Genomic DNA, 12,126 nt, shown 5'->3' with positions numbered 1-12,126 from the left:
CTTTGTTCAACCAAAAATTATATCTCATACATAAGAAAAAATTCCTATGGCTACGTAAATCGCATGAAACAGAGTACATTAAAAATATTGATCCTATCGAATTAAAAACAACATCATCGACAAATATTGTTGATAACACTGTTTCTGCCAACAGTTTTCGTTATGCTACACATAACCCTTTACAACAAACTAACCAGAAATGGTTTATTAATTTAACTGATAAAAAAATTCCCCCCAATGTAACCAATCTATTACAATTGGGAGGTGAATTTAGTCTCCCAGTTAACTTAAATAAAAAAGTAGCTATACACGAATTCATCAAAGATATAGAAAGCAATTCTAACGGGATCAGAAATCTTACTTCGATTCGTAATGCTGCCATTCCACAATTTTCATTATTTTTAAACAATAACGACAAAAAAACGGACATACAAGAAAAATTATTTCACATGCATAAAGACACAATTAAATTCTGCAATCAAAATCCTAATATTTTATTTACTAGAGCAGATAAAGGCAGCATTACAGTCGCACTAGAAAAAGAATTTTATATAAAAAAAGTTGAGAGCCTCCTAGAAGACGATTCTACGTATACCATAGTTAAAAACAATCCATCAACAAAAATAGAAAAAGACCTCAATATTTGTTTAAAAAAATGGTTGAAAAAAGACTTCATCAACAAAAAAGAATATTATTATTTATTTCCAAGCGACTCTCTTCTTCCTAAAGCTTATGGGCTCCCCAAGATCCACAAGGAAAATATTCCTTTTAGATTAATAGTTTCCTCAATAAATACTTCTCTATATAATATTGCTTCTTTCTTTCATAAAATTTTAAAAGATAGCCTTCCTAGAGCGGACAGTTTTGTAAATAACAGTTTTGATATATGCAACATTCTATCAGGGAAAACAATACAAGATACCGACATAATAGCTTCATTGGACGTTGTTTCATTATTTACTAATGTTTCCGTAGATCTTGCATTAAACGGTATCAATAATAGATGGCATTTTATAGAGTCACACACAAAGATTCCCAAAAATGAATTCATAGGTATGATAAAATTTATATTAACTTCTACATTTTTCACTTTTAATAACATAACTTACAAACAAATTTATGGGACTCCTATGGGTTCCCCACTTTCTCCTATCATTGCCGATATAGTCATGCAGGACTTGGAAACATTAGTAATTAGTAATTTAAATTGCGAAATGACTTTCTATTTCCACTACGTAAAAAAAAAAAAAAAAAAAAAAGGGTCATTATTATTATAAAGTCTATTCCTTCGCCTTTCGCGATAAAGTGGATTATTACGAGATCTCCTTTCAATGCTTATAATTTGTTGATCAGTAGGATGGCGGCGATTTGGGAATCGCTCCGCATAAGTACGGGCAGTAAGTCTGTAATTTCTACCACATTCACCAAAGGTTATAAGAATATCGACTACTTCTGTAGGCGTATAATTTGCCATTTTACCAGAATTTTATCAGAGTACAAATGTTAAAAAAATACATAAACACTTGTGACTTTGGCACTAAATGGAGTGCGCACTGAGTGTGCACTCGCCGCAGGTAATTGGGCGTTTCTTGTGCGGTACTTTGGACCATTCAAGTTGCCTAAAGGGCAGGTTACGCTAAAAGCAGTTTCTTGAGAAGTAATTAATGAGTAATAAAAAATAATGAGAAGTTTGTTTTAAGACTTATTTCGAGTATTAACAATGCACACTAGGTCTCTCAGGGAAAAACGCCATTAGTATCTCTCCAAAATTTTGTCCATTTAGTGCCAAAGTCACAAGTGTTTATGTATTTTTTTAACATTTGTACTCTGATAAAATTCTGGAAAAATGGCAAATTATACGCCTACAGAAGTAGTCAATATTCTTGCCTTCACTGGCTGGGTCACTACTTAACCTTGCCTTAACTGGTTGGATCACCACTCGATCTTGCCTTAACTGGTTGGGTCACCACACGACCTTGCCTTCACTGGCTGGGTCACTACTTGACCTTGCCTTAACTGGTTGTGTCACCACTCGACCTTGCCTTCACTGGCTGGGTCACTACTCGACCTTGCCTTAACTGGTTGGGTCACCACTCGACCTTGCCTTTACTGACTGGGTCACTACTTGACCTTGCCTTAACTGGTTGGGTCACCACTCGACCTTGCCTTCACTGGCTGGGTCACTACTCGACCTTGCCTTAACTGGTTGGGTCACCACTCGACCTTGCCTTCACTGGCTGGGTCACTACTCGACCTTGCCTTCACTGGCTGGGTTACCACACGTTCAAGCACCCCGAATTGTGAGAGGCGAGGGGACTCACATTAATCAAGCACCCCGAAGGGAACAGAAAACTGCTACGTCCACGTCGTTGTTCCTGGGTTACGCTAAAAGCAGTTTCTTGAGAAGTAATTAATGAGTAATAAAAAATAATGAGAAGTTTGTTTTAAGACTAATTTCGAGTATTAACAATGAAAACGTGGTATTTTTATTGTTAATGTATTATGTGTGTAAAGTTAGCCCAGCACTTTTTGAATTTTGAATTTTTCTTGATTGTGCTGCATTGAGCTCCGTTTGTACTGTATTGTGCTGCAAACGGCAACTCTCTAACTCAAAGCATATTCAAGAAAAAAAAATTTTTTTTTTGCTAGCCCCGCACTTTTCGAATTTTGAATTTTTCTTGATTGTGCTGCATTGTGCTACGTTTGTGCTAATTTGTAGCGCAAATGCAAGATCGATAACACCAACAATAAAAAAACTTGTGCCATATTGTGTCGTTGGAAAAATTTCAATATCCCATTTTATTTCGATAAAACAAATTCACAAAAATAGATTAAAAAAATATTACAAAAATTAAAAAAACAAATCACACTGCAATGCAAATATAGAATTTCTGCAAGTTGTGTTGAGTTGTGCCACTCAAAATCTACAAGACACATGCATAAAAAGCAGGGATTAGCTTGAAGGGATGAAAAAATTAATAAAAAAGGGATGAGAATAAATAAAAAAACATTTTATACATCTAATTTTAATATGTATAAATATATGTGATAAATATATTTAATATGACACATACACACACACACACACACACACACCGCTTTTTGCGTTACCCGGAACCAACGATGTGAACGTAGCGGTATTCTGGTTCCATTTTGTTTTTTTTATTTTTGTTTTCTTAATTTTATTAATTTTTTATATATTTTTTGTGTTTTATATTTTTGATGTTATTTTTTATATTTTTAATATTATAGATGTACACACACACACATATATATATTATATTTGAAAATAAAACTAGATAAAATTGTGAATATTGTGAAAATTTTTGTTGTAAATAACGATAACATAAAATTTTTATATGTTCTTAATATACCGCTACGTGAGAGACGAACGGCGAACAGTGCTGGCGCGCGAGGGGAATGGTCGAAAACAAATGCATGCGCTCGAGCCTTAGTAGTGGAGGAAGAAGCTTATCTATAGAGCGACGACTGACCGACGAGGGCTGATTTAATAAGTCACGCGTAAGACGTCTGCTTACGTCTACTTTCAGTGCAAATTTTGGCATTTCCTTCATAAAATATATTTAAATTTATTTTCGATTTTATTCTATACCTCTCATTTTATTCGTACAGATTTTCTTTTATGACTGAGCATGGCGCCAATAGATGTATTAGAAAAAATATTACTATGTTCTAAATATAGATGCGTTTTGGATGAAAATGGAATAGTAGTTGTTCCAAAATCTACTATATATAAAGAATTAAGTTCTTTATTAGAGGGAAAGATTTCCCCAAAATACATTTATACTATATTGTTGCAAAATAGATATGAGTTATATGACAAAGTTTTAAAATATCACAATTTAGATAAACCTATTAACACTAAACTTGATATATCTACTGATGATGACGACGAATCATTTAATTTATCAATTACGGAAAAAGATATAGAATTTAATGTCAATATACCTTTAAAAACATGGCACAATATAGATTGCGAATCAGTAATTTATAAATCTAATAGCAAGGTACAGAGAAATTATAACACATTACGCCGCCGTAGGTAGACAAATATAATTTTCGAACTTATATATGAAACTGCAAAGTTACCATGTGCATTTATATTTAAACGATGTTCAATATCTGAAACGGGCATTTATGCTACTATTTATGCAAAATGTTCGGATTGCTCGTCAAATTTTATTGGTAAAGTTATTATAAAACCTAATGGTAACACAGATGTTCAAATGGAATGTCGTGTGACAAATTTTAATGCGGACATCAAACACACAAAGAAACGTCCTCTGAGTGGACAAAAAAGAGTAGAGATATCACAATCTCTTTCAACGAGTGCGTTGTCGGCAACAACATGGCGAAGGCGAGAAGCTACAAAAATAATGAATTTGTATGATTTGTATGAACCTCCACATCTATATAAAGCTACTACATTGAGAAAGGCAAAACAAGAAAGACAAGATCTCGACTTGCAAGTTACAAGATCATGTGCGTATACCAATCTGCAAAATATGAAATATATAAATCATGCAGGTTCCATCCATGGTATAGGCTATGATCCATTTTTTGTCCATTATTGGACAGCTGAACAGATGCTTGTTTATTTAGAATATCACAATACGCTTTACATAGATGCAACTGGTTCGTTAATTAAAAAATTTCATTTACCAAATGGAGAACTATCATCTCATATTTATTTATATCAAGCCGTCACAAATACTCCTAACTATAAAATGCCAGTCTTTCAAATGTTGAGTGCTGTGCAAAATGTCAATGCTATTCAGTATTGGTTAAGTGAATTCTTGCGTATTGGATCGATTAAAAAAACAAATTTTCCAATTCCTAAATCGGTCATATGCGATTTTGATATTGCATTACTTAATGCCATTGTGAAAGCTTTCGTGCAATACTCAAATTTAAAACATTATTTAACAACCTGTTTTTCTCTAATTTTAAGAGAACATTCTGTTGAAATGCCAAAGTGCTTCATACGGCTTGATATTTACCATTATATGAATATGGTGTCTAAATGGAAATTCTTTTCACAATTAAATCCAAAAGTAAAAAAATTTTATATACGAGCTATGGCTTCATTAACGAAGCAGACGAACTTTTCTCATTTCGTCGAATTAATAAAGAGTATTATTTTATTATCTCTCAGTGAAGAATTTGGGAAAAATAATGATGGAAATGAGTCTCTATCGGAAGCTGCTCGTATCCTTATAAGGAATCATATAAAAGGTATTGAAGAAATTGTTACATATGAAGATAATGACAATAATACACAAGATGAAGATTTTGATTTGGAAATAACAAATTGTAATATTGCATCATGGTCTAATAATCTTGTTGAAGAGTGTCGCAAAACGCTAGTAGAAACAAAAATAAAATGTGATATAGCAAGTTCATATTACGTTCCGCAATTAAGCCAAAAATTAAAAACATTTCTTTGCTACTTTCCACTATATTCGGGAGTAATGATCCCTATTTTTAAATATAGAGAGATAAATGCTAGCTCATCATCCGTAGAGTCTGAGATGAAAGATATTAAGCATATCTTATTAAATAATAAAGAACGGCCGATGAGAGCAGATAAATTTGTAGTCACTCATTTAAGATCGTTTGCAGGTAGAGCACGATTGGCTATGTCGGCACATGACTCTCCGTCTTCTGCTAAAAATAATGAGTCAGTCACAAAGAATGATGTCATTAGTAGTTCGATAAGTGAAACTGAACACATTATTCCGACTATTATTAAAGAAAGCAACCAGTCTGGAGACATATCAAATTTTCCAATTATGCTCAATCAATCAAAAAAGTTTAAAACCAACTCTAATTCTCCGACAAATATTGGAGTAAAATTTGATTCTCAGGATAATATATTGGACGATATAAACGAATTAAATTTAGAGCATAATTGAAGAAATAAAAACACAACGCAAACAAACAAAAGAAAAACATATTTGGATAATTGTCCAGACTGGGATATAAGTCATACAGGAAAGACGCGCATGGGAGTCGCAAATCTGCAAAATGGTAGTCTATGTCCCTTTCTAACTATCGATAAAAAAAAGTTGTTATTACCAATACGTGCGGATTTGATAGTATCGCATCTATAATTGCATGTGCATGCATTCATAAATATTATAAAAATAGTATTGAAACAAATGATACTAACATCATGCAATTCATTAAGTGTCTTTTAAAAAATGGTTGCATTCAAAATACGTATAAATTAAGAACTGAAATATTAATGGGTGTTAATAATTTCAAAACTCAAATCGATAAAAATTATATAACTATAGACTGTCTTTTAAGCATAGGAAATGTTGCACAATATGTTTTTAAAGACAATCCCAGTTATGCAGAAATAAAAAATTGTGTCATATGTTCACGCATTATCATGCGTCAATCTTTATTGATTCCTATTAATATAGATATTATTATAAAGCACGGATATTGTAAACTATCCGCGGCTATATTAAAAGGTATGCCAAATAATAGATCCATCTGCTGTGAAAAACCTATGAATAAAAACATAAAATACGAAAAACAAATATTGATAGAATGCGACGCAATAAAAAATGATATAGAGGAAGAACATTTTCTTGCAGAATTTTAGCCAAAAATACAGATTGGCGATACTTTATTTCTTTTAGCAGGCACTGTGGCACGATACGGTGATATTGAGAACAGACATTATGTAGGATTTTCTTATCAAGGATCTCAATGGATAGAGTTCAATGATTCATTCTCATCCCTTTTTTATTAATTTTTTCATCCCTTCAAGCTAATCCCTGCTTTTTATACATGTGTCTTGTAGATTTTGAGTGGCACAACTCAACACAACTTGCAGAAATTCTATATTTGCATTGCAGTGTAATTTATGTTTTTTTAATTTTTGTAATATTTTTTTAATCTATTTTTGTGAATTTGTTTTATCGAAATAAAATGAGATATTGAAATTTTTCCAACGACACAATATGGCACAAGTTTTTTTATTGTTGGTGTTATCGATCTTGCATTTGCGCCACAAGTTAGCACAAACGTAGCACAATGCAGCACAATCAAGAAAAATTCAAAATTCGAAAAGTGCGGGGCTAGCAAAAAAAAATTTATTTTTTTTTTAATATACTTTGAGTTAGAAAGTTGTCGTTTGCAGCACAAACGGAGCTCAATGCAGCACAATCAAGAAAAATCCAAATTCGAAAAGTGCTGGGCTAGCAAAAAAATTTTTTTTTGTTTTTCTTGATATGCTTTGAGTTAGAGAGTTGCCGTTTGCGGCACAATACAGCACAAACGGAGCACAATGCAGCACAATCAAGAAAAATTCAAAATTCAAAAAGTGCTGGGCTAGCAAAAAAAATTTATTTTTGTTTTTTCTTGAATGTGCTTTATGTTAGAGAGTTGCCGTTTGAGGCACAATACAGCACAAACGGAGCACAATGCAGCACAATCAAGAAAAATTCAAAATTCGAAAAGTGCTGGGCTAGCAAAAAAATTTTATTTTTGTTTTTCTTGAATATGCTTCGAGTTAGAGAGTTGCCGTTTGCGGCACAATACAGCACAAACGGAGCACAATGCAGCACAATCAAGAAAAATTCAAAATTCGAAAAGTGCTGGGCTAACTTTACACACATTAATGTATTGCAGAATCGTAAGCATGGGTTCTCAGTAAGAGAAATCGAAGAAATTGAATTTTGTCGATTACAGCGCCATCTATCTTGAATCGAGAAAAATGTTTCAGACAAATTGTATGTGTTTTTAGCCAAAGATTCCGAATATGCAATAAAAAATAGGGGTTCCCATTTAAGATTTCAAACTTGCCCCCCTCACCGCCCAGGGGGAGAGGTGGGGGGGCTGATGTTAACGTCATTGTACGTCCTCCTCGAAATGACGAAATTTTGATTGTAAACATTTTTTCGTAGTGTGCTTATTTTTCGAGTTATTTGGCTGCCTAAGTTAAAATGGGTCACCCTGTATATATATATATTTAGATAGATCGATAGGGAAATCGATAGATAGTTGAATTAACAAATACCTAAATAGATAGATTGATGGATAGATATGTATATATATATATATATATATATATATATATATATTTACATATCTATATATCAATCTATCTATTTAGGTATTTGTCTATTCAACTATCTATCGATCTCCCTATCGATCGATCTATCTATCTATCTATCTGTCTCTGTTTCTCTGTCTCTTTGTATTCCTCTCTGTCTCTCTGTCTTTTCTCTCTCAACATGCACACGTAAAAATAAAAATTTTGTATGATTATAATTGATTATAAAGTTTTACTAGATAATTTGTAATAAATAAAAATTATTTTTATGAAAATATTTTATAATACTATTATAATCGGAACAGAGCAGTAGTTAGATAAGATATTGAAAGGAATAATTTTATTTGATTATATAGATATTGCATATATACAAGATGTTTTCGTAAAAGTGAATAATTTTTCATAGACATATATCCGTTTTTATACAAGTATCGCGATGCGTTATAAAAAAATTTTATAGGAACTTACAAGATTATTTTTATCCGTTTTATTTATATTATATTTTACTACTTGAGATAGCCTGCTTTTATAGAAATTATAAATGTTTATTGTGCGCATATAGTAGACAAATATAAATAAATATATAAATTTTATATATACATATAAATACTCACAATATCTATATAATCAAAAATAAAATCTATCTCTTTCAATACAATCTTATCTAACTACTGCTCTATTCCGATAATGATAATATTATTATCTGCTTAATTTCGAAAATACTTTCATATAAATCATTTATTTATTACAAAGAATTATGTACTTTATAATCAATTATAATTATTACAGATCGGTCTCTCTTTTTATATATATATACAGGGTGTCCTGCAACGTAATGTCCACCGTAAAATTTTATTTTCTTGGGATCATTCTAACAATAAGTCAAAAAGTACACGTATGCCCTAAAGTCGATTACAGCGAAAAGACGAAATTGCATATAATAAGATAAATATTATTTATTGAAGATAATAATTTTATTTATTGAACAATAATATTAAAGAATTACTTTATAAACTGTGCGATAATATAGATCATAAAGGTGTTTTTCTCACACTTGTGCGGTAAAATAAGGCATACATTGAATCGTTGAGAAATTCATCTTCCGCACGCTAAACGCAATCGAAATTGGAACTTTCGTTACTGGTATTACAAAAAAAATTACATGTGTTATCATAGTAAAAAAAAAGAATAATAAATAAATGTATAAATAATAAAAATTAATGTTTGTAATAATAATTAAAAATTATTTTTTAATTATTATTTACACATTTATTTATTATTTATTTTTTACTATGACAACGTATGTAATTATTTTTTGTAATGCCAGTAACGAAAGTTCCAATTTCGATTGCGTTTAGCGTGCGGAAGATGAATTTCTCAACGATTCAATGTATGCCTTATTTTACCGCACAAGTGTGAGAAAAACACCTTTATGATCTATATTATCGCACAGTTTATAAAGTAATTCTATAATATTATTGTTCAATAAATAAAATTATTATCTTCAATAAATAATATTTATCTTATTATATGCAATTTCGTCTTTTCGCTGTAATCGACTTTAGGGCATACGTGTACTTTTTGACTTATTGTTAGAATGATCCCAAGAAAATAAAATTTTACTGTGGACATTACGTTGCAGGACACCCTGTATATATATATATAAAAAGAGAGACCGATCTGTAATAATTATAATTGATTATAAAGTACATAATTCTTTGTAATAAATAAATGATTTATATGAAAGTATTTTCGAAATTAAGCAGATAATAATATTATCATTATCGGAATAGAGCAGTAGTTAGATAAGATTGTATTGAAAGAGATAGATTTTATTTTTGATTATATAGATATTGTGAGTATTTATATGTATATATAAAATTTATATATTTATTTATATTTGTCTACTATATGCGCACAATAAACATTTATAATTTCTATAAAAGCAGGCTATCTCAAGTAGTAAAATATAATATAAATAAAACGGATAAAAATAATCTTTCAGCGTCAATTGGATTTTGAGCCCTATTGTTATTTCAGATATGTTGATGACATTTTTCAATTATTCCGAAATGTAAAGTGGAGGATATGCTTACGATTTTTAATAGCTTTCACACTCGACTAAGGTTTACGTTTGAATTGGAGAACAATTGTTCCTTAAGTTTTTTAGACACAAACGTTATACGAGTTAATGGCAAATTGACGACTGACTGGTTCCGTAAGCCTACGTTTTCAGGCCGTTATATAAATTTTCTTTCGAACCATCCGATGCGTTATAAAATTAGTGTGATCACAAGCCTCGTGGACAGGGCTATTTTACTCGCGGACCCTATGTTTCACGAGAAAAACATCATCTTAGTCAAACGAATTCTTCGTAACAATTGTTACCCGTCAACAGTCATAAACAAAATTATTAACAGGAGACTTAGGGCGATTAAATTTGGCGGTAATTTTGGTGCGTCTAATCGAGATAAATTTGATACACGAAATGCTATAGCGTTGCCGTATATTAGAGGTTTGAGCGAAAATATTACTCGTTGCATAAACAAAAATGGAATCGGTGTATTATATACCGTTCCTAAAAAATTAGACACATTGATAAAAAGAGGAAAAGATAGTATTGACAACTTAAAAAGAACCGATGTCGTTTATAAGATCGAATGCGCGAACTGTGACTCTACATATATTGGACAAACAAAGCGACATTTAGAAACACGTATTAAGGAACATAAAAATAACATCAAAAAAGACACGACATCACACTCAGTTGTTAGTTTGCATCGGACTTGCAACGATCATGAGTTCCGTTGGGATTCTCCTGTGATTCTGCATCAAGAAAAACAAACAAGAAAAAGAGAAATAGCAGAAATGTTCTATATAAAAAACCAAAGAAAGAGCATTAATTTACAAAAAGATACGGAGAATTTCAGTGGGATTTATGATCGCGTTCTTGAAGCTATTTAATATATTATATTGTCATATGTTACATATTTATTTATTTATTTATTTGACTTTGTATTGACGTTTTAAAAAATTGCGAAAGACACAGTACTCTGGTTTTCTATTTTCTCAACGCGTTAGTGACTAAGTTTTCTGCTAACAGTCAACATCTATTTTTTCGTGCTCACTTCTGTCAGTTATACATTGTTCAACAAAACAATGGTTAATTTTGTCGGGGGTTTGCTGTTGTTACGTCTCGTGGGTTCGCGGCTGCGAAAATTTGAATGCAGAGCTCGGCTTTTTCCACGAGACACGATCGCTATTACGGGTACGCGAATCTATGCGATTCTCCCCGGGGATACCCGCGATCTGAGGTTATTCGCGCTGGAACTGAGGTGATCGGATTATTGCGAGGGACCTACCTGTGACTCTACTGTAATAAAGATAGCTTCGTCGATTGCTCTATGCGAAACGTCGTTGGGGTTGCGTAAATAGTCTTCGTACGTAAACTGACAAAGCTCGCACAAATCACCGATTCGCGTGAGGGTAAGTCGGAAGTTGCAGACTCCGCAATTTATTCCGATAGGTGTTCCGCCTATGATTAGAGTATGCTTCCGAATCCTTGTCCAAAGTAATTTCGAGACTCTAGGTAAGGTGGAGTAGCATGAAATGCAGAGAGCTGCCTTAGTCTCAAAATGGATGTACCCGACACCAACTTGGCAATAGAATAAGGGTTCAAACGGTACGAAGAGATTAACTTCTGGAGGAGGAGTTATACCTCTAAGGGTGAGTGGGCACATTTGTGTTTGTTGCGTAATCGAATTGATAATGCGTCATTCGCTCGTAGATCTTCGGTGAACCCGGCAGTTATCGAGAAGTTAGTAGTCGTCGGCAAAACCGTCGGTAATTGTTCAGTAAAACACTGGTAAGGTGCCAGTAAGGCGTCGATAACCCGTTGGTAAAAGAACGTATGTCGGTATATGGTTGGTAATGTCGGTATAAGAACGTATGTTGGTATATAGCCGGTAATGTCGGTAAAAGAACGTATGTCGGTATATTGTCGATAACGTTGGTAAAAGAACGTATGTCGGTAT

Source organism: Nylanderia fulva, unplaced genomic scaffold (genome assembly GCF_048542155.1).
Source record: "Nylanderia fulva isolate GAGA-0341 unplaced genomic scaffold, ASM4854215v1 Scaffold166, whole genome shotgun sequence".
Lineage (NCBI taxonomy): Eukaryota > Metazoa > Arthropoda > Insecta > Hymenoptera > Formicidae > Nylanderia > Nylanderia fulva.
This window is presented reverse-complemented; position numbering follows the sequence as displayed.